The following is a 24,983-nucleotide window of genomic DNA, read 5'->3' as shown; positions in this document are numbered from 1 at the left end:
TATTTCAATTATTGAGGGAAAAACCCACCAATCTAGAATTCTGTACCCTGAAAAATTATCCTTCAAAACTGAAGGAGAAATACTTTCTCAAACAAAAATTAAGAGAATATTTCACCAGTAGAACTGACTTGCAAGAAATGTTAAAAGAAGTTCTTTAGAAAGAAGAAAAATTGTACTTGTCAGAAACTCAGATCTGCGTAAAAAAAGAAGGGAGAACATCAAAGCAAGAATAAGTGAAGATAAAATAAACACTTTTATTTTTCTTATTCCTAATTGATAAGTTTGTTAAAAATAATATTAGCAATGATGTATTTGGTTATGTTATTATGTGTGCTTATGTGTATCTTATTTATGTATCATATATATGCTTATGTATAAGCACATATAAGTGAAATTAATGACAGCAATGATACAAGGGACAGGAGGAAGGAATTTGGATTACATTGTTATTACAAGTACTCAGTACTACCTACAAAGTGGCGTAGCATTATTTAAATGTGGACTTGGATTAGTTGTAAATGTATGTTGCAAACTAGAGCAGCCACTAAAAAAAAGTTTAAAAAAGAAGCAGAATATATTCTAAGAAAGGAGAGAAAATACAATCATATAAAATGCTCAAAACTACAAGAGGCAGACAAAGATGGAAAATAAAAATAGAAACAAAGAATAAGTGTGAAAAATAGAAAATAATAATGAATATGGTAGATGTTAATCCAACTATCAATAATCACTTTGATTATCAATTATCTAAATGCACTTGTTAAAAGACAGAGATTGTCAAAGTGGATCAAAACCATGATCCAAGTCCCTACTGTCTGCAAGAAGCCAAGTTCATTTATTTTTAAAAATTTATTTTTTTGACACTGCTATTTTTTATTATTCAGTGTACAGCATAGTGGTTAGACATTTATGTAATTTACGAAGTGATCCCTGTGAATGCTCTAGTACCCACTTGGCACTACATGTAGTTATTACCATATTATTGACTATATTCCCTATGCTTCACTTTACATCCCCCTGACTATGGTATAGCAACAAATTTCTACTTCTTAATCCCTTCTTCTTTTTTCACCCACCCTTACACACCCCTCCTATTTGGTAAACGTCAAAATGTTTTCTGTATCTGTGAGTTTGTTTCTGTTTTGTTTGTTTATTTTGTTCTTTATATTCCACGTGTAAGATAAATCACATTGCATCTGTCTTGTCTTTCTCTGTCTGACATACTCCACTCAGCACAAAGCCCTCCAGGTCCATCCATGCTGCCACAGATGGCAAGACCCATTCACTTCCACGGCTGTGCAGTATTCCATTGTATATGTGTACCACCTCCTCTTATCCACTTATCTACTGATGGACACCCAGGCTGCCTCCACATCTTGGCCATTGTAAGCAATGTTGTAATGAACATTTGGATGCACACGTCACCTCAAAGTAGCGTTTTGGGTTTCTTGGGATAAATACCCAGAAGTGGGATTACTGGGTCCTTCTTTGTCTCTTGTTATAACCCTTGTTTTAAAGTTTATTTTGTCTGGTATAAGTATTGCTACCCCAACTTTCGTTTATTTGTTTCCATTTTCATGAAATACCTTTTCCCATCCCTTTATTTTCAGACTGTGTGTGTCTTTTGATATGAGGTGAGTCTCTTGTAGGCACTATATATGAGCATCTTGTTTTCTTATCCATTCAGCCACCCTTTGTCTTCTGCTTGGAGCATTTAATCCATTTACATTTAAAATAACTGTTGATAGATATGTAGTTTCTACCATTTTATTTATTTATCTATTTATTGATTGATTGATTGATTGATTGATTGATTGTCTTAAGTCCCTCGAACATTCCTTGTAATACTGGTTTGGTGGTGATGAACTCCTTTAGCTCTTTCTTGTCTGGGAAGCTCTTTATCTATCCTATTCTAAATGATAGCTTTGCTGGGTAGAGTAATCTTGGTTGTAGGTATCTGCTTTTCATTATTTTGAATATTTCATGCTAGTCTCTTCTGTCCTACAAAATTTCTGTTGAGAAATCAGCTGATATTCTTATGGGAGCTTCCTTATAAGTCACTAACTGCTTTTCTTTTGCTGCTTTTAAGATTCTCTCTTTGTCTTTAACCTTTGGCATTTTAATTATGATGTGTATTAGTATGGGCCTCTTTAGGTTCATCTTGTTTGGGATTCTCTGCACTTCCTGGTCTTATATGTCTGTTTCCTTTTCCAGGTTAGGGAAGTTTCATATCATTATTTCTTCAAAGAGGTTTTCAGTTTCTTGCTATCTCTCTTCTCTCTGGTACCCTTATGATGTGAGTGTTGGTACACTTGATGTTGTCCCAGAGGCCCCTTAAACTATCCTCATTTAAAATCTTTTTTTTTTTTTTTCTGTTTTGCTGGTCTTATTGGATGTTTTCTGCTGCCTTATCTTCTAAATCACTGATTCTAATCCTCTGCTTCATCTAATCTACTGTTGATTCCCTCTAATGTATTCTTCATTTCAGTTATTGTAGTCTTGATTTCTGACAGGTTCTTTTTTATATTTTCTAGCTCCATTTTCATGTTTCCTATCTCTTTGTTGAATTTCTTCCTGAGATCACTGAGCATCCTTATAATGAGTGTTTTGCTCTGCATCTGGTAGAATGCTTATCTCCATTTTGTTTAGGTCTTTTTCTGGAGCTTTGTTCTATTCTTTTATTTGGGAAATGTTTCTTTCCCAAATGTCTCCCCATTTTTGCTGCCTCCTTGTGTTTGTTTCTGCTATGACTCCTGGACTTAGTAGAGTGGTCTTATGTAGTAGATGTCCTGGAGTGCCCAGTGGTACAGTTTTCGTGATCACCTGAGTTGAGTGCTCCAGGTGCATGCCCTCCTATTGTAGTTGAGCTATGGTTGCTGTTTGGATGTCAGTGGTGGGGATTGATCCCTGGGCTCATTGGTTGTGAGGATTGGCCATGACTATAATGGAGGAGCTGTTGTGCAGGTGCTGACCCTCCACTGCAGGATTTACCTTAGCAGGGCTCTGGTGCCCGTCCCATCTGCCCTTTGTGTGTGTCATCCTTGGAAGTGGCCAGATGATTCTCCAGCTTGGCCCAAAGTTGGCCATGACGTATGCAAGCCTTGGGGCCTTCTGGGAGCCCCACTGCAGGCTAAGTTCAACTGCAATCTGTGCCCTGCTCAGGGCCACCTGGCATGAGACACAAAGCAATCCTCAGATGGCTGCAACTCATGCTGGGCTTGGAGGTACCTTGAGAGGCCAAGCTATGAACCGAGGCTGGCTGCTACTAGTGCTGTGCTTAGGACTGCTCAGCAAGAGGTATGGGGCATGCTAAAGCCAGATGCTGCTTATTTTGTTTTTGTGAATCTTTGAAAGGTTTTAGGAAAGTCTGCATCTTGAGCCAAGACAGGTCATTTATATGGGAAAGCCACTGGAAGAGGCTTGGGTGTGCCTCAAAGTTGGGTGGGAGGGTCTCAGGGAATCACCAGAGCAGGGCTGATGAACGGTGTTAGCCACGTTGATGGAGACTTAGATATGGCGGCTACCTCAGTCTGCATGCTGTGAGTGGGGAGGGCTCAGCGAAGAAACAAAGTCTTCTGCCAGCTCCTCTGTCTGGGATAAAGCTGCCCCATCCAGGCCTTTCCCTGAATCCAGACAACTCAGTTCCTCCAAGTATGTTCCTGGTGCCTTTTAAGCTGATGCCCTAACACTGAAGCTCAGAGCAAGCGAATCCATCAGTGAGTAAGTTTGTGCCTGGGCCCTTTAAGAAGAGCACCTAATACTCTAGCCACCTTCTGTCTTACCCAGCCACAATCTCTGCTAGTTTTCACAGCCAAAAGTTATGAGGACTTCTCTCCCCAGAAGTGGAACCCTGGATTGCAGAGCTTTGTGTGGGGCTGATACCCCTTACTCCTCCGGGTGGGACCTGTGCACCCAAGATATCCCTCCAAGTTTTAATGGTCACATGTGGGTGTGGGACCAGCTCACTTTGCATCCCTGCTCCTCCTACCAGTCTCAAGGTGGCTTCTACTGTATGTCTTTAGTTATGGGGCTTGGATTCAGCTAGATTTCAGGAGATTCTCAATGATAGTTGTTCTGTAGTTTAGTTGTAATTTTGATGTGGTGGTGAGAGGAGGCCATCACAGCATTTGCCCATTCTGCCAGCTTGATCAGAAATCTAAGAAACCCACTTTAAATATAAAGACATATATAAATTAAAAGTAAATGGATAGAGAAAAATATATCATGCTAACCCTAATAAAAATAAATCAGGAGTAGCTATATTAATTTCACACAGAGTAGACTTCAAAGTAAGGAAAGTTATCGGGAATAAAGAAGGGCATTTCATAATGATAAAGATGTCAATTATCTAAGAAGACATAACAATTCTTAATGTTTATGCACCTAAAGAAGGCTATCAAACTACTTGAGGCAAAAATTGGTAGAACTGCAAGGAGAAATAGATGAATCTACAATCACAGTTGGAGACTTACACACCCCTCTCTCAGAAAGGGACAGTTCTAGCAGGCAGAAAATCAACAAGGGACGTAGTTGACCTTAATGACACCATGGATCAACTGAATGTAACTGACATATATAGACTACTTCACCCAACAACAACAGAATACACATTTTTCTCAAGCTCACATGAAACATTCACCAAGATAGATCACATTTTGAGCTTTAAAACACACCTTAACGAACTAATAACAGAGGGGAATTTCTCAACTTGATAAAGATTATCTGTGAAAAAAATCTATAGCTGACATCTTATTAAATGGTGAGAAATTTGGAGCTTTTCCCTTAGACCAGATTTAAGACAAGGATGTTGCCTCTTACCACTCCTTTTCAACATCGTACTGGAAGTCCTTGCTATTGCAATAGGCAAGAAAAGGAAATAAAAGTATACAGAATGGGAAAGAAAACATAAAACCGACTTTGTTCACAGGTGACATGATTGTCTATGTAGAAAATATGAAAGAATCAACAAAAAAATTTAGAGAATAAAATGACTCAAGAATTATACCCAGCCAAAATGACATTTTGATATAAAAGCAGAAAACAAACAATTTCAAACATAATACAGTTAGGGAACATAGCATTATTGAAGGAATATTTTGATGAGTAAGTCTAACAAGTTAAGAGATGAATCAAAATATAGAATTCCGGAATATAGAAATCATAGTAAAAAGACTGGGGGGGGGGGGTAAGCATTGCATCAAGTATAAAAACCAATATGAATTAATTATGGGATATGACAATAGGAAGTGAATATTGTTAAATATTGACAATGTAAAGATAAAAAATAACCAAATTTTTGAGAGATCAGAGGAAGGAAATAGGAAAAAAGACTGTTAATGTATTCTTTAAAGCATGACATCGATAAATATTTACTAAAATTGATAATTGTAGGTTTGTTTTAAATGACAGATCTTATTAATATTTTACAGTCTCTCATTGTCTCCCGCACTCTGTACATAAAACTTTAAAGAGCTCTTTTAGGAAATAATATCTCTTGTGAAGAAATATCTTATTTGAATATGACAATTCCCTCAATTTACTTATTTATTTTCTATTAAAATTCAAGGGAAATAAAATTTAATTATTCTCCTGGCCATCTAGCCATTCACCCATCTATCTGTAGTTGTATAGGAAATATCTTGAATTATTTTCCTCTAATATTAATAATAGTAATTTATGGGCAGTGGGGTTTAAAATGATATATAAACTTAATTTCTAGATTGCTTGGTCCCTTACAATTAGCATGTATTATCTTTACAAAAACAATAGGGTGATTTTTCTTTAAAATAAAGAAAATTTAGAAGCTAATTTGCTAACATATTAACCATAATTAATTCTGGGTTCAGGAATCTATTATTTTTATTAGGTTGGTGCAAAAGTAATTGTGGTTTTTGCAATTGTTTTCAACCTTTTAAACCACAATTACTTTTGCACCAACCTAATATTTTCTGCTTGTATTTAATATGTTTTTTTGTTTCTAAAAACAATTAGCAAAATATTTTTTAGAGGAAACATGTTTAGAAATTCGTTTAATAAAGAAAAGCATTTGCAAATAAGCACATTACTAAGTTCCACTTTTCAGCATGAAGTTTAAGATGAATTTTGCCCTTGATTCCTAAATTCAAACAGTGAAGAGTTTGATAGAACTTTAAGTTATTAGAATGTTTAATGAGAATACTTGCAAGCAAGAAAAGCACATGTGGGAACTGCAGGGAAGGGAAAAAGAGAATAACCATTTCATGAATGCCTACTATGTGCTCAGCACTGGACTAAGTTTTTTTACACATGATCTCATTTAGTCTTCACAATAAACCTATGAGAGAGGCACTTTTATTACTTAAAAATGAGGTGTCTGAGGTCCTGCAATATTAAGTCCCTTGCTAGGATTGTCTGAGCCAGAAATCTAACCCAGGTAGTATAACTTCAAAGCCCTTTGCATTCATTCTCTCATTCAATCCTCATAATAATTCTTTGGACTATTTTCCCCCTCACATATGAAAATGAAATATTTAAAGGTGAAATAATTTTCCCAAATTACATGACAGGGCTGGGATTCAATTCAGGCCTGTATGATTCCACCACTCATGGCCTTTACAGTGTACCAAATATACTGGTGCTGCCAAAAAATGTATGCAAGTGGACACTTTGGTCAACGTTGCTCAAGCAGTAGTTCACCATAATCAGAAGTGTCTGGATGCTGATGATAACCACTTTGAGCACCTCTTGTAATTGCAGCAGTCAAACGTGACTTGTATTCATCTTTTGTTATCAGTATATATTAATATGTATATACTGATATATATATAGCTTTTTCCTTTCTTAAAATGTTTATACAATTTTTTTTTTTTGGCACCCTCTGTATATAGCTTCAGAATGAAAGATTTCCAATTATTGCAGGATATCCAGACCTGGAGATGTTTTACATTATGATTCTATGAAGCAATAGCCAAGTGCTTGTGTTTGTGAATTAGAAAATAGAAAAAGAAACCTTGGAGGAGTAACTGCTTTGAGATGGGTTATGTGAAAATAACAGTGTCTGATATGTACACAGAAGTATATAATACAGACAGTCAAATTGTTTCAGGGATGAATAAATCAATGAATATAGGTTTTATTTTTGTGTAGGAGACCAATGTAGAAGTTACTAATTTATGGTTTAATTTTACCCTACTGTGTTATGAACCCACATTCTGAGGTAATGGGCCATGGAAAGAAACTCCCACCATGCTTTAAATTGAGTCTTTAGTTTCTTGGAGGGAATGATACGCCCTCTAATAATCATAGAATCATAAATAAATAAATTCATAAATGCTCCTCTGAAATTTAAAAAACACAACACATATTTTAAAGTTTTTCTTCAAGTAAAATAGTACCTTTTAAATTATCCAGTAACGGATCCAAAATGTAGATAATCCCAAACCACAAATGAGCCCCAAAGTAATTTATAGTTGGTTTAAGAATATGTTAATTTTGTTTGGTAATACTGGTAGTGTATTTTGGCTAATTGTACCATATTTAGGTTAATGTTAAAATTGATCTGATTTCCTAGAATAGTAAATGTCGACTAGCTTATTCAGAAGGTCTAGGATTGTAGCTTTGCAAATAGATCTGCCTCTGGGTAAGGAACACTTAAATAACAATTAACCTTGAAACTTTTCACTTCATTCCTTTCATACCTAGGTTGGGCTAACAAAATCATTTTATGAAATGGCTATTTGAAGGGAAATTTTATAGTAGGTTTTAGGTGTGAATCCTAAAAACTGTTTTATTCCAAAACAATCAAGAAGACCAGCAATGTTTATGCTGGAGAAGAACTATTGGCTCATTCATAAAAATATTTTTAATCTCCTCAAGCATATTTACATTATTTTTATAGTCACTGTACATTCCTGGCATCTTCATGTATAATATTGATATATAATCACTCTACTTCCTAGCGTTTTATTTAAACTAGAAACAAATTTATCCTTAAGAAAAGAAATTAATAAAACACCTAAGTTTATTTTTTAAAATTTAATTTAAATGTAATTTGCTGCTGGTACTGTCCTTCTAAGATCAACTAGCACAAAGTGGAGAACTGAGCAGAGAAACTGTTTAGAGTCAGAAACCTACGTTTACTTCCTGATTCCACTTCCCAACTGTGTAAACATGGGCAAATTACATAACTGCTCTGAACTGCAATTCAGATATATTTAACACTTACCTTAAGGGTATGTTGGCTTGGTATATACTTGTATGAGATGTAGGTGAAAGCATGTTGAATAATGTAAAGACTACACAAGTGGTATTTATTACCTTCAGTTTAATATAGATGTGAACTTCCCTGAACCTTAGCTCTAGGGTGGGAGCCTCAAGTTAATTCTGGAGTTTCTTGACTCTCTAAGCATTGTGACAGGCACTGGCTCTGTTTCTGATAGGAGAGAAAGGGGAGGGTGGTTGTTGGGGAGAAAGATGCTTCCACATATCTTTCCCAAGCTATGCAAAAAGGCCTTACCAAACCAGAGTATGCAAATAACAGTGACACAATAGGAATTCACTTCCCTGTAAATTAAACTTGAGAAGACTTTTTGTTTCCTGTGTAAGCTAATCATTAAGGCCCTGAAGGCTGTCTCCATAGTTCCAGTGATAAAATACTTTGATGTTAAATTACTGAATGATATCATAACTCAAAGAACAGAGCAGAAAGAGGAGAAAGGAAAATGCTTATGTTGACACACAGAAATGCTTTAGTCATTATCAAGGAATGGAAGGAACATAAAGTATGTATGAATATTTAATGGTGTTTTCAGAAAATTAAATTTTGCAAGAATGTGCTTAAGCATGGGGCATTACTCAAAGGCTAGTAGCCCCATCAGGGCAGACAATCAGACAGTCTTTTGTTTGCACACTGTGTGTGGCAGGGAAGGGAAGGAAATACACATTAATTTTCTGAGGAACATATAATGGCTGCGTTAGAGCAGTAATGTATCTTTTAAGTCTTTTGGTTAGGAAAAAAACATTAGGCACCGTCTACATTGAATCTCAGGACAAGGTGAGAAAATAATGCCTTCTAGAAAGAAAACATCAAGTGAAAATATCTCTATCACAGACTATGTTGCTATAGGCATATTATTGCTCTTAGGGGAATATTAAGAAGGGACAAGATAAAATTACAGCTGATACTGCATTTTTATGTTATCTTGAAAAAGTAGCAGCAGAACTTAGCTTAACCAAATATTAACCATCTTCCCACATGCTAACCAAATACAAGCAGATAAATTGAGAGATTTCAAATTTAAGTATTGGCTAAATTTATTGGCTGATGCTTTATACATATATCTTGTGTCTTACACTGTTAACATGACAACAGGCCTCAAATGGAGTCACTTGTGCGAAGCCCCATGTTACCAAACTGAGACTTAATTACAGTTTCTGCAGTCCCAGAAATGGAATCTTAAACCAGTCAATCAGGAATTACCTAATCAGCACTAATTAGATAATCTACCAGATGGAGCCCTGCTACCCACTAAAGGAAAGTAACTGTAATAACCAACACTGTTTTGCCTAGTATAACTTCCTTGTCTTTTCCCTTCTGCCTATAAAATACTTTCATTTTGTACAGCTCCTTGAAGTTCCTTTCTGTTAAATTGGATGCTACCTGATTTGAGTTGAGTTTTGCTCAAACTCTTAAAAATTTTCATGTCTCAGTTTATCTTTTAACAACACAACTATGGACACAGATTTGGAGATGTCTCTCTCTCCCCTCCCACACATAATCACATTCTATGAACTATCATAGTCAACTTGATGACCTTCAAGCATCCAGATCTATGTGTATGAAAGAAGGAAATAGAGATAGAGACAGAAATAGAGATGACAGAGATAGAAAGGAGAAAGGGGAAGGAGGGAAAGGAGGGAGAGAGGGAAGAAGGAAGGAAGGAAGGAAGGAAGGAAGGAAGGAAGGAAGGAAGGAAGGAAGGAAGGAAAGATGGAAAGAAGAAAGGCAGGAAAAAAGGGAGGAAAGAAGAAAGAAAGGGAGGGAAAGAAGGAGGGAGAAAGAAAGAAATTGTGTGTAAACAAGTGTCATTCAGGAGACCCTGCTCGCTGCGCCATTTGTTGTGCAGGGTGGCCTGCGGGGTCTCTGGTCCCGCTCCCCACATAAGAACGCAGGATATGGTGAGGCCAAAAAGGAACACCCACGGAGCCATAGGTAGGGGAGTCATACCACTATATTCTCTCTGGCGGCACTATAGTCTCACAGAAGGCTGGATCCACATTGTACGCAAACCGCCATCCACGCTTGCCAGCCCAGCTGCCATCTTCTTGCTAGCCCCCATTCTTTTCTCCTCTTCTGCTAGCGTAGCCACAGCAGTTATATTAGTGGCCAATGGCTCACTGGTTACAGCTGACAGCCACCTAGCCACAGTTGATGGCCATCCAATCACAGTTGATGGCCATTTACTACCTGAGCCAGCACCTGTCTATGTGAGGCTGAGAGCCTGGAAACTACTTTCTGGGGCTCTGCCCCCACAACAAGTATTAGTTTACTAAACCTCAAAGAAGTAGGTAAAGGGCTGAGTTATGATTGGGAGGTGAAAAAAGATTAGGTCTTTAACTTCATTAGTTAGAAATAGTCTATAGTGCAGAAGAAATGTACCCAAGCATTTTACAACCTTGTGGGGACAGAGACCCAGAGAGCAGTTTCCAGGCTTCTCAGCCTCATGTGGAAAGGTGCTGGCTCGGGTAGCAGATGGCCGTCAGCTGTGACTAGTTGGCCGTCAGCTGAAACCCTTGAGCCATTGGCCACTAATATAACTGCCGCGGCTGCATTGGGGAGTCGAGGAGAGTCGAATAGGGTCATCGGTCGGTTGGCAGAGAAGCGGACAGCAGGTCGCACATTGTGTGAATCCAGCCTCCAGTGAGACCGTACTGGTATGACTCCCCTACCTATGGCTCTGTGGGTGTTACTTTTTGGCCTCACCATGCCCTGCGTTCTTACGTGGGGAGCGGGAGCAGAGACCCTGCAGGCCGCCCCGCATGACAAATGGCGCAGCGAGCAGGGTGTGGTGTCGGCCGAAACTCTCCGGAATGTGCTGGAGCAGTTTATATGTATAAAAGCTCAGTTTCATAAGCAGGGTACAGTGCCAGCCAAAACCTACCGAAGGATGGTGGAGCGGTTTGTGCGTGTGAGAGCCCAGCTTCGGGAGGCCCATGAGGAGCGACACCGGGAACGGGAGGCGCGGTCTGCCTGGGAGACTCAAGCCTCCAGCTGGCACACCACCCTCTTGGCCATGGACGGCGTTGCCTTCATTTTGGTGATCTGCTGCAGCCTTGGGCTCCGAGGGCTGTGGACATCTTCCGCGGAGGCCTCCACCCACTCAGACACCTGGCACGGGAGCAAGATTCCGACCAGGTAGGAATGGAGTCTGTCTCTGGGCAGGAGGACGTGTGGCCACCGCACAGTGTGTGGTGCCCGGAGGCTGCTGTTCTCAGGAGTTGGATCCACAAGGAGCGGTGGGAGGACATGGACGGCTCTCCGGCCAGCGGGGAGAGGGCCCTGCAGGCTCTGGCTGAGCGGTTGCCGGAGGAGGAGAGGGCTACACCTGGCGGGGTGGGCTGGATGTTCCTCACGGCCTTGAGTCTCAACATGGAAAATGTGCTTCATGAAATGGCCCAGGTCCCAGACCAGGTGTCCTGGTTGGAGGCACTGGAAGCCCGGGTCCGCCTATTGGAAGAGGGGCCCCACAGTGGAGACTCTGAGCTAGAGGCGGAGGAAGCGAGTGGAGACAACGTGGTTCCCAAGCCCCAAGCCCGGCCAATCTTGAAGCAAAGGGTAAAACATGAGCAACCTTTGGGCCCCGGGGGCATTGCTGCCGGCAAGCCAGCTGTGACTGAGTGCACAGCCTACAGGCCTTACACTCCCACTGAGTTGCAGGAGCTGGGGAGGCAGTACTGACAGTGCCCTGGAGAGCCAGTCTCGGCTTGGCGATTATGTTTGTGGGATGAGAGAGCAGACAACATTCTCTGTTCCCCAGGTGAGATGGAAAAGCTAGCCTTCATGACAGTGCATCCGTCCCTGCGACAAAGGTTACAGCACTGCCATAGGTTGGCCCACGACCAGGGCAACCATTCTCTAATGGAGTGGCTGACTGCTGCGGTATGCACAGTATGGGGACAGGCTGGTGAGCTGCCAGACAATGTGAGTCAATGGCAGTCATATACGGAACTTACGCAAATAATCCGTGAAATGGGTATGAGACATGCTATTTTCAACCCTAATATGCAGGGGCCGGATGACGAGCTTTTTACAGCCAGCATGAGAGATCTGGTTTTGGATACTGCACCTGCGAGTGCTTTTGGATCCTTGGTTTCTATTCTTACATCTTATGTAGGGCGACGGATCCTTGAAGTTACAACTGCCATGGCAACCCTAGGGGATGTTGAAAACCAGAGGTGAAGGAAGTTAAGACAGGAGATCCGAGCAGTTGAGACCTGGAAGCCCAAATCAAAAGTAAGGAGATGAGGTCGTGGGCCTCAGAGAGCAACACGTGCACAGATGTGGCATGACCTCGTGGCAGCAGGGGTCGATCGGGAGAAAATAGACCGACAACCCAATGCACTCCTGCTGGAACTTTGGAAACAGTTGCTTCTGGAATAGCAATTCTGGAGAAGCCTAAAGGAGAAGTCTGGGAAAGCGCGACCCGTGTCCCTCCAGGACTTCATGCAGCCGCTTGAGGCCGACTCCTTCCAGCTTGATTAGGGGTGGGCCCAAGGTACCCGGTCAGAGGGGAGGATCAGGGACCGGAGGCCCCACGTGGAACTGTCCCTACATTGGTCCCCTTCTAATGTGCAGAGGGTTTTGGCCCTAGTTGACACTGGCGCAGACTACATTCTTGTTTATGGGAACCCAGAACTCTTCCCCGGACCAGCAATCTGCATTGATGGCTACGGGGGGAAAGACTGTGACTGTGAAAGCCGTATCCTTACCACTGGGTATAGGAAGGCTTCCCCCTCATACCTATAAGGTGGATGTCTCCCCCGTTTTAGAGTATATTCTAGGGGTGGACGTGCTACATGGCCTCAGCTTACAGACATCGGTAGGAGAGTTCTGTCTCCGGATCTTGGTGGTGAAAGCGGTGACATACGGGCATGCTCACCACCCTCCTCAAGTGTTGCCACAGCCTTGGCGCGTGGTTACAGTGCGACAGTACCACCTGCCAGGAGGGCAGGAGGAGATGGATGAGGCCAATGCACAGTCCCTTAAACTCTCCAGTATGGCCTGCCACAAAGCCAGATGGGACCTGGCAAATGACTGTGGACTATAGAGAGTTAAATAAGGTGACGCCACCTTTGCACGCGGCAGTACCTTCAATACACGATTTGATGGATCGTCTGACTGTCTACTTGGGAACATATCACTATGTAGTGGACTTGGCCAATGCTTTTTTCTCCATTGAGTGTCAAGAGCAGTTTGCTTTTACTTGGGTGGGTGGCAGTGGACTTTTCAAGTCCTTCTGCAAGGAGACTTGCACAGCCCCACTATCTGCCACGGGCTCATGGCCCAGGATTTGGCACAGTGGGATCACCCGTCCTCTGTGGCCTTGTTTCATTATGTCGATGATATTCTATTAACATCAGATTCTCTTTCTGATTTAGAGCAAGCAGCTCCCTCTCTTCTCCGCCACCTGAAGTCATGCGGCTGGGCGGTGAATGAGGGAAAGCTCCAAGGCCCTGGCTTATCCGTCAAGTTTTTGGGTGTTGTGTGGTCGGGTGAGACAAAGGTCATACCTGAGGTGATTATTGACAAAATACAAGCCTTTCCCCGGCCGACCAAGGTCTCCCAACTGCAGACGTATTTAGCTCTGCTAGGATATTGGCGGGCATTTGTACCCCATTTGGCCCAACTAGCAAGGCCCTTGTACAATATGATAAGAAAGGGGGCCTCCTGGGATTGGACAGAGGCTATAGAGCAAGCCTTCGTTGCCACGAAACGGGCAGTGCAGCAGGCACAGGCTCTGCAAGTCGTGGATCCCGGCTGCCCATTTGAACTTGATGTTCACGTAACCCAAGAGGGGTACGGATAGGGCCTCTGGCAATGGCAGGAGCGTTTCCGGTTGCCAGTGGGATTTTGATCCCAATTATGGAAAGGAGTGGAGGTCCACTACTCTCTAATAGAGAAACAGCTGGCTGCTGTGTATGCAGCCCTAGTGGCCACAGAAGCCATCACAGGAATGGCACGGGTGTGGTTCGAACAACCTATCCCGTCCAGGGGTGGGTCCATAGTTGGACCCAGGGACCCAAAATGGGCGTGGCACAGACCACCACCCTCGCCAAGTGGGGTGCCTACTTGGAGCAACATAGCACCCTTAGTTCAAGCCCTTTGAGCACAGAGCTACAACAGGTCCTGGGGCCTGTGGAGCTTGTAGCCCAGGCTGAGCCAAGCGCTCTGCCTAGAGGGGAGGACTTGGAGCCCTCGCCCTACAAAGAAGGACAGTCCCCAGTACCTGAGGATGCCTGGTTTACCGATGGTTCTAGCCGAGGGGCTGCAGCTGTTTGGACGGCTATTGGTGTGCAGCCCAAAACAGACACCATTTGGTTTGATACTAGGACAGGCCCGAGTAGCCAGTAGGCTGAATTATGGGCTGTGTGGATGGTAATCAGCCACGAGCCCCGGCCCCTAGTTATTTGTACTGACAGCTGGACGGTGTTCTGGGGCCTAACGTTGTGGCTCCCTACATGGAAACACCAAAACTGGTTGGTAGGACACCGTCCACTGTGGGGTCAAACCATGTGTCAGGACCTCTGGGACCTAGAGCAGAGAAAGGAGGTGACCCTAATGCATGTCACAGGTCACTCCCCCTTAGTGTTCCCAGGTAATGATGAAGCAGATGCCCTAGCATGGGTCCGATGGTTAGAGCGGGCTCCTGCCACTGATGTGGTCCATTGGCTGCATAGGAAATTGCAGCACGCTGGAAGCCGAACCATGTGGCAGGTGAGCAGACGCTGGGTCCTGCCTTTGAAATGGCAGGAGATAGCAGATGCCTCCTATGACTGTGCCGTCTGTGCCCAGGACAGCCCCCAAAGGTAGAGGCTCCCCTGGGAGACACAGCAGATTACGCGAGGGAGGGTGCCCCTCACTCGCTGGCAAGTGGATTACATTGGACCCCTGCCTAAGGCCCGCAATGTGATATACGCATTTACAGCAGTGGACACTGCTACGGGGTTGATGTTTGCTTGACCGTGTCTGGCTGCGGATCAGCGGCATGCAGTGGTTACTCTTACACAGCTGTGTGCCCTTTATGGTCACCCCGAAGTCATTGAAAGTGACAGGGATACCCATTTTACGGGGCAAGAAGTGCAGCACTGGGCTGCCAGGATGGACGTGCAATGATTGTTTCATATTCCGTATAACCCACAAGCAGCTGGAATGATTGAACGCTATAATGGCCTTTTGAAGCAAGGTCTCCAGGTGTCAAAACACCCTCCCACGATGTGTGACTGCGCCTCGCGTCTATGGGACGTCTTGAGAGTCCTGAATGAGAGACCACGGAAGGGAGGGCCCGCACCAGTAGAAGCTCTGCTACATCGAATTGCTGCTCTCATTCAATTACAAGTTACCACCAGTGAAACTCTGTTAAAGCCAGGCTACGGCAGAAATGGAAACATTTTGCTGCCAGCACCCACATGCTTGAAAGCAGGGGAACGGCAGCAATGGACTTGGCCCTGACAGGTCAAAAGCCCCCACTGTTGATGGTTGGGCCTGATAGCCCCATGGGGGCAGGTTTGACTCATGATTTGCAAGTGACGCCATGGGTGGTGGCTGAGTGGCCACCGCAAGTGACTGTAGTATATGGAGGTCCCGAAACTGGGTTGATTTTGCGGGGAACCTATGTGCTCTCACTATGGCCTATTATGGGGTCCCCTGTTCTGTTACATGTTGAAACTATGCAAGGGACCCCAAGCACTGCCATAAAGGTCTGGTACCACAAACCGGGAAAGGTGCCAGTGGCAGCGACCCTCCTTTCCCAGGACAAAAAGCTAGCGTGTATCCTCCCAGATGGAAGGGATTTGCCATTGATGGTTCCTAAGACTACTGTTTCTTTTCGTCCGTAGGTGTCAGTAGGCTAATATGGCACAGGGACCCTTGCAGAAGATGCTTGTCGCATAGATTATGAGGTGAGACCCTGTAGGGGTGGAGTGTGGGGACAGAGCCCCAGAGAGCAGTTTCCAGGCTCTCGGCCTCATGTGGAAAGGTGCTGGCTCGGGTAGTAGATAGCCGTCAGCTGTGGCTGGTTGGCCATCAGCTGTAACCCTTGAGCCATTGGTCACTAATATAACTGCTGTGGCTACGTTGGGGAGTCGAGGAGAGTCGAGGAGGGTTGTCGGTCGGTTGGCAGCAAAGCGGACAGCAGGTCGCACATCGTGTGAACCCAGCCTCCAGTGAGACTATAGTGGTATGACTCCCCTATCTATGGCTCAGTGGGTGTTCCTTTTTGGCCTCACCACATCCTGCATTCTTATGTGGGGAGCGGGAGCAGAGACCCCGCAGGCCGCCCCGTGTGACAGACCTCCTCTGCAGTAAATTGTGCAAATTGATTAGAATGTCCTCTGTGACTACTGTGACTGCTTTTCTTAAGGAAGGATATCTATTGCAGATGAAAAGCTTAATAACCTAAAGGTATATGAGATAGGGGCTCAGCATAATGAAATTTCAAAAAAGTATTTTACCAAAGTGTGGAAAGACCAAGGAAAGTAATATATGACAGGATAGTCTAATGGATCAAATTGTCTTGTAGAGTCCTTTTCACATAGACTCATGTGGTTTGTATGCCTCTCTTAATTCTGTGTTGTTGAAAAATATATTCCTTTCTCTGCAAAATAGATATTTTACTCATCTTTAGAGAAATATTTTTGTGTATCTCTCCATCGAAGCTATGGCCTGATATGTTAAAGAGTCTCTCTTATAAGTCTCTCTCATTGGTAGATTGTACAGTTATATTCCAGCCCATTTTAATTTTTGAAAGGAAAAAAATGTTATAAAGATGGATTATCTTTCAGAGCATTCCTGCTAACAGACCTCAAATCTGGAGGTGGGAACAGTAAAGAGAGGAAATCGCTAGCATTATATTACCCTTCCATTTGTGGTCTAGTGAAGCTCACCCTTAATGATATACAGGCCTTCTGTAAGAAAAATCTATTCACAAGGATCACTGAGGAGCTGACTCTACTCACTCAATTTAGATGTTTTTCCGTTACATACATCAAAGTAACTACATAACTACATTTCCTTCAGGTGTACACTCAAATGCAACAGGTCTAGGTGGAACTTTTCCTCTTTCCCATTAATACTGGTTCTTTTTTTTTTCTTTCTTAGAGCTGTGCTATCTGGATAGGCAGTTACTAGCCTCTTATGGCTGTATAAATTTAAATTTAACTTAAATAAAATAAAAAACTATATTCCTCAGTTACATTAACCATATCTCTCAAATGCTCAATAGTCATGTGTGGCTATAGGCTTCCTTATTGGAAAAGGCAGAACATTTCGATCATTGCAGAAAGTTCTATTGGGCAGAGCTGGTTTAGAGATTCTTTTGGGGAACGGGCACACATGAACTAGATTAGTCAGTATTCAGGCGGAGAATTCACTTCTTCCCTTTAGGTTTCAGTCCATGTTAAATGGATTAATGTAACAATAAATTTTACTATTATCCTATTTTTCTCTTTTAATTGAGATATAATTGACATATAACGCTGTATTAATTTTAGGTTTACAGCGTAATGGTTTGATATATGTATATATTGTGAAATTATTACTATAATATGTTTAGTTAATATCCATCACCTCACAGGGTTAACAATTTTTTTTTCTTGTGATAAGAATTTTAGGGAAGAAGAAAAAGGAAGAAGAGGAGAGGAGGAAGAGAAGGAAGAGGAGGAGAGAGAGAGACAGAGAGACAGAGAGACCTCTTAAGATCTACTGTCTTAGCAACTTTCAAATACACAATACAGTATTTTTTTATTGTTATTAGTTTCAGGTGTACAAAACAATGTAATAGACATTTCACCCCATCACAAAGTGATAACCCCCCTCCCCCAATCTGTTGCCCCTCTGACATTGTATATATCTATTACAATTCCATTTACTCTATTTTCTATGCTGTATTCCATATCCCATGACTATATATATATATATATATATATATATATATATATATATATATATGATATATAATATAATTATATATTGACATACAATATTATTCAGAAAGGCACTACATAATAATAAAGTGATTGATCCAACAAGAGGACATAATCCTAGTAAACATCTATGCACCCAACATAGGAGCTCCTAAATATATAAAACAGATTATGACTGACATAAAGTCAGAGATCGATAGAGTAGCACTATCATAGTAGAGGACTTCAACACCCCGTTGTCACCAATGGATAGATCCTCTAGACAGAAAATCAACACGAAAACAGTGGCCTTAAACGACACTTTAGACCAGTTGGGTTGTATCGATATTTTTAGAGCATTTCACCCCAAAGCAGCAGAATATACATTCTCCTCAAGTGCATATGGAACATTTTCCAAGATAGACCACATGATAGGCCAAAGAACAAATCTCAATAAATTTAAGAAGATTGAAATCATATCAAGCGTCTTCTCTAACCACAGTGCTATGAAACTAGAGATCAATTATAAGAAGAAATCTAGAAAACACACAAATACATGGAGGCTGAATAACATGTTACTAAATAGTGAGTGGGTCAACAATGAGATCAAGCAAGAAATCAAAAGATACCTCGAGACAAACGAAAATGAAAACACATCCCAAAATCTGTGGGATGCAGCAAAGGCAATCCTAAGAGGGAGATTCATAGCAATACAGGCCTACCTAAAGAAACAAGAAAAATCTCAAATCAACAGTCTATCTTTACACCTAAGGGAACTGGAAAAAGAACAACAAAATAAGCCCAAAGAGAGTACAAGGCAGGAAATAATAAAGACCAGAGCAGAAATAATTGAAATAGAGACCAAAAAAAACCCCCCAAAAAAAACAACAAACAAAAAACAACAACAAAAGATCAATGAAACCAAGAGCTGGTTTTTTGAAAAGATAAACAAAATTGGCAAACACTTAGCCAGACTCACCAAGAAAAAGAGAGAGGACCCAAATTAATAAAATCAGAAATGAAAGTGGAAAAATGACAACAGATACCACAGAAATACAGAAAATTTTAAGAAAATACTACAAGCAACTATATGACAACAAATTAGATAATCTGGATGAAATAGATAAATTCCTAGAAGCATACAATCTTTCAAAACTGGATCAAGAATAAACAGAAACTCTGAACAGACCAGTTACTACCAGTGAAATTGAATCAGTAATCAACAAGCTCCCAACAAACAAAAGCCCTGGACCAGATGGCTTCACAGGTGAATTTTACAAAATGTTCAAAAAAGAATTAACACCTATTCTCAAACTATTCCAAAAAATCCAGAAGGAGGGAAGACTCCAAAGCACATTTTACGAGGCCACAATGCTGTATTGTTAACTATAGTCACCATGCTGTACATTACATCCTCAGGATTTGTCTTATAACTAGAAGTTTGTATCTGTTAACCACCTTCATGCATTTCTCCCTACCCCTTATCCCCCACCTCTGGCAAACACCCATCTGTGAGTTCAGTTTTTAGTTTATTTTTTAGATTCCACCTATAAGTGCGATCATATGGTATTTGTCTTTCTCTGTCTGATTTATTTCACTTAACATAATACCCTCAAGGTCCATCCATGTTTTTGCAAATGGCACAGTATCCTTCTTTTTTTATGGCTGAATAACATCCGTGTGTGTGTGTGTGTGTGTGACATTTTATTTATCCATTCATCTGTTGATGGACACTTAGATTGTTTCCAAGTCTTGTAAATAATGCTGCTCTGAACATGGGGGTGCAGATATCTTTTTGAGACACTGATTTTAGAAAAATGTTTATTCAGATCCTCTGCCCATTTTTAAATTGGATGGTATGTTTGTTTTCTGTTGAGTATGAATTATTTATATATTTTGGATATTAATCCCTTATCACATACATGTCTTACAAATATTTTGTCCCATTCTATAGGTTGCCTTTTCATTTGGTTGAAAAGTTTCAAAGTTTCCTTTGCTATACAGAGCTTCTTAGTTAGATATAGTCCTACTTGTTTGTTTTTGCTTTTGTTGCCTTTGTTTTTGTTGTCAAATCCAAAAAAATCATTGCCAAGACCAATGTAAAGGAGCTTACTGCTTATGTTTTCTTCTAGGATTTTTATGGTTTCAGGTATTATGTTCAGATCTTTAATACATTATGAGTTGACTTTAGTGTATAAGATAGGTGTGCAGCTTCATTCTTTTGCTTGTGGCTGTCCAGTTTTCCAACACCATTTATTAAGGACACTGTCCTTTTCCCATTGTATGTTCTTGGCTTCTTGTCATAAATTAATTGAACATATATTTGTGTGTTTATTTCTAGGTTCTCTTTTCTGTTCCATTGATCTGTGTGTCTGTTTGTATGTCAAACCATGCTGTTTTAATTACTATAGATTTGTGATACAATTTGAAATTAGGAAGTGTGTTGCCTCCAGCTTTGGTCTTCTGGTTCTTTTCTTTCAGTTGTACAACCTTTATGTCAACCACCAAAGGTCTAAACTTGATTCCTATCTCTCCCTTAACCTCCACATTGAATCAGTATAGAATATTGCTTCTTCTCCTTTTGAAATGCTCCTCAAATATATATCTTCTTTATTATTTTTATTTTAAGATTTTTATTAAAATTGTAGCTAACATATAATATTATATTAGTCTCAGGAGTACACCATAATTATTCAGCAATTATATACCTAAAGATGTGGTCACCATGAGAAGTAAAGCAACCATATGACACTGTACCACACTATCACAATATTATTGACTATATTCCCTATGCTGTATATTACATTCGCATGACTTATTTGTTTTATACCTGGAAATTTTGACCCCTTATTCCCCTTCACTTCCCCCTCTTTTAATTTTTCAATAACAATTGACATTTATATTAGTTTGTATTAATTTCAGGTGTGCAGCATATTGGTTAGACATTTATATGATTTAAGAAGTGATCCCCTGACTGGTCTACAAGGTCGGACAGTTAAATTCACGAACTTTCCACCATGCACTTACACCTTTGTAGTACTCACCTGGCACTATACATATTTATTACCATATAATTGACTATATTCCCTATGCCTTACTTTACATCCCCATGACTATTTTTTAACTACCAATTTGTACTTTTAAATCCTTTCACTTTATCACCCTGCCTCCCCAACCCCTTCCATCTATCTCCGTAATAAATCCAGTACCCATCTGACACTATACATAGTTATTACAATATTATTGACTATATTCCTTATGCTACATCCTGCATCCCCATAACTACTTTTTTAACAACCAATTTGTACTTCTTAATCCCTTCACCTTTTTCACCCACACTCCCAACTCCCTCCCATCTTGCAATCATCAAAATGTTTTCTGTATCTATGAGTTTGTTTCTGTCCACTTTTTTTGTTTATTTTGTTCTTTAGATTCCTTATATAAGTGAAATCACATTCCATCTGTCTTTCTCTGTCTGACACTCCACTCAGCATAGTAACTTTCAGGTCCATCCATGCCACCACAGATGGCAAGAAACCATTCCTTTCCATGGCCATTCAATATTCCATTGCATCTATGTACCACCTCCTCTTTACCCATTCTTCCATCGACAGACACCCAGGCTGCATCCACATTTTGGCTATTGTAAACAATACTGCAATGAACATATGGATGCAGTTGTTCCCTCAAAGTAGAGTTTTGGGTTTCCTCAGATAAATACCCAGAAGTGAGATTACTGGGTCCTTCTTGGTCTCTTGTTATAGCCTTTGTTTTATATTATATTTTGTCAGGTATAAGTATTGCTATCTCAGATTTTTGTTTGTTTCCATTTCCATGAAATACCTTTTTCCATCCCTTTACTTTCCATCTGTGTATGTCTTTCAATCTGAAGTGAGTCTCTTTTAGGCAACATATGTAAGGGTTTTGTTTTCTTATCCATTCAGCTCTCCTATATCTTTTGGTTGGAGCATTTATTCCATGTACATTGAAAGCAATTGATGATTGATATGTAGCTATTGACATTTTATTATTCATAATTTTGATATATATATTTTTTTTGTTTAAAGAAGTCCCTCTAACATTCCTTGTAATAATGGTTTGGTGATGATGAACTTTAGCTTTTTCTTAACTGAGAATCTCTTTATCTGTCCTTCAATTTTAAATGATAGCCTTGCTGGGTAGAGCAGTCTTGTTTGTAGGTCTTTGCTTTTCATCACTTTGAATATTTCCTGCCAATTTCTTCTGGCCTGCAAAGTTTCTGTTGAGCAATCAGCTGACAATCTTATGGGGGCTCTCTTATAAAATACTAGTTCCCTTTCTCTTGCGGCTTTTAGGATTCTCGCTTTGTCTTTAACCTTTGGCATTTTAATTATGATGTGTCTTGGTGTGGACCTGCTTGGGTTCATTTTGTTTGGGACTCTCTGTGCTTCCTGGACTTGTATGTCTATTTCCTTTGCCAGGTTAGAGAAATTTTCAGTCATTATTTATTCAAATAGGTTCTCAATCCCTTGCTTTCTCTCTTCTCCGTCTGGTACCCCTATGATGTGAATGTTGCTATGCTGATGTTGTCCCAGAGGTCTCTTGAACTAGCCTCATTTTTTTAAATTCTTTTTTTTGTTGTTGTTGTTTTGGTTGGGTATTTTCTGCTACCTTATCTTTCAAATTGCTGATTTGATGCTTTGTTTCATCCAATATGCAGGTGATTGCTTCTAGTGCATTCTTCATTTTAGTTATTGTATTCTTCATTTCTGACTGGTCCTTTTTTATGGTTTCTATGTCCTTTTTTTTAATGCTTGATATCTCATTGTTGAAGTTTTCAGTAAGTTCCTTGAACATCCTTATAACCATTTTTTTTAACCTTGTCCCTGATAGGTTGCTTGCCTCCATTTTATTTAGTTCTGTTTCTGGAGTTTTTTCCTGTTCTTTCATTTGGGACATATTTGTTTGTTTCCCCATTTTGGCTGCCTCTCTGTTTGTTTCTATGTCTCTCAGTCTTGTCCTGTTATGTAGCAGGTGCCCTGTGGGGCTCTGACACAGTCTCCTTGGTCACCTGCTTTGGGTGCAGGTGACCAGGAGTGTCCCTTGTGTGGGTTGTGTGTGCCATCCTGTTATAGTTGAGTCTTGATTGCTGTTGGCACATCAGTGGGTGTGACTGACCCTCAGGTTGATTGGCTGTGGGGTTTAGCCACATCCACAACTTATAGTCTGCTGTGTGGGGGGCTTACCCCACTGAGTGGTATTTACCCCAGTGGGCTTTAGTGCCTGTTGAGACTGCCCTTTTTGTGTGTAGCTGGCTTGTAGTGCTAATTGGGTGGTGCTCTGCTGTTGTCTGAAACCCACCTCAAAGTATGCTGTTTCTGCGGCTTCTTGGGATTAGCTCTGGTGCAGGCCCACCCAGGTGACCAACTGCCTGTGAGTGCCTGGGGATTACCTGGTAGGAGCTATAAGCTATCTGCAGTTGTTTGCTGTCTATGCTAAAGTGGAGGCACATAGGAAAGGACACACTGCAAACCGAGGATGGCTACCACCAGTTGCAGGCTTGGAGCAGCTCCGCAAAATGCCAGGACACCCCAAGCCTGCTGCCACCTCTTGGCTGCCTTGAGGTTCAGCCACTGATAAAGCCTCATTTGGTATGCGAGTTGCGTGAGGGTTTCAGGGAGTCACTAGAGTGGGAAGTATAGTGGTTACCAGGTTAATGTAGACTCTGGTTTGGTGCTAATGTTGAGCCTGGAGCTACTCAGCAAAAGTCTCAGAGCAGGCCAGTTGCCATCTGCCTGGGGCCTGCTATACTCCAATAGGTTTCCAAGAAAGAGTGCAATGTGGGCAGGGCTGGCTGATCTCAAGAAAATGCCTCCGGCTTTGTGGGAGTTGGGTTGCGCAGTTCCCAGTGAGTCAGCAGGGTGGAGCAGCAGAGCTCACCAGGCTAATTGGATTCAGATTTGGCTGTAAGTGTAGGGGGTGGGTTCAATGCATTAAAGATGGTGCCCATGTGACGGCTGCAGGGGAAGAGAACTGCACACAGGAAAAATGGTGACTGTCCTTCAGCCCTGCCCCAAAGCCACACACCTGCCCCCCCCCCGTATGCCTCTGACGCCTCCCAAGTCACCATCCCTCTGCTAGAGCCCAAGGTGAGTGCCTAGAGGTGACAGAGTCTGTGTGCGGACCATTTAAGAGGCTGTCTGAGTTTCCCACAGCCTTCTCTCCCACCCAGATGATCTGGATCCCCACTGTTTTTCACAGCCAGATGTTGTGGGGGCTCTTCTTCCCGGGACCCATACTCTGGGCTGGGGAGGCCAGTGTGAGGCTGGGGTCTCTTGCTTTTCTGGGGGGAACCAACATGGCTGATATGTTGCTCCCAGTTCTCAACTGCCATATGGAGGTCTGGGGCCAGCCTATTTCTTGTCTTCACCCTTCCTACCAGTCTCGATGTGGCCTCTTTCTAATCACAGTTTTAAAACTTCTATTCAGCCAGACTTCAGATCCTTCTCCAGGTTAATTTTTCTATAATTTAGTTGTAATTTTAATGTGTTCACAGAAGCTAAGAAAGCACAGTGTTTATCTACTCCATCATCTTGTATCTCTCCAAATATGTATCTTCTTCCACCCTACACACACACACACACACACACACACACACACACACACACACACACCTTCCTACTTTAGGCCTTTAACATCTCTTGCTTGGATTCTTATAATTTTATCTCCATTCTCATGTTCCGGCCATTCTACAACTGGCTTAAAATATGACTCTTACAGGTTCCGATCTCAAGAAAATAGACTTTGAGATGCAGAGATTTGTGTGCAGGAGGTTTGTTGGAAAGTAC

At 41.5% G+C, this 24,983-nt stretch overlaps 1 long non-coding RNA gene across 4 annotated transcripts in view; it reads left to right on the top strand.

Annotated features, from left to right (window-relative positions):
• Positions 1–24,983, top strand: part of LOC141572188 (uncharacterized) — a 289,511-nt gene that overhangs the window by 15,774 nt on the left and 248,754 nt on the right. For 3 of the 4 annotated variants that reach the window (XR_012497402.1, XR_012497404.1, XR_012497401.1), the window contains exon 2: positions 13,636–13,749. The exons of the other annotated variant lie outside the window; for it this stretch is intronic. This is a non-coding gene — a long non-coding RNA (uncharacterized LOC141572188). The remainder of the gene's footprint in view (positions 1–13,635; positions 13,750–24,983) is intronic. 4 annotated transcript variants of the gene reach the window in all.

Source organism: Rhinolophus sinicus, linkage group LG06 (genome assembly GCF_036562045.2).
Source record: "Rhinolophus sinicus isolate RSC01 linkage group LG06, ASM3656204v1, whole genome shotgun sequence".
Lineage (NCBI taxonomy): Eukaryota > Metazoa > Chordata > Mammalia > Chiroptera > Rhinolophidae > Rhinolophus > Rhinolophus sinicus.
This window is presented reverse-complemented; position numbering and strand designations above follow the sequence as displayed.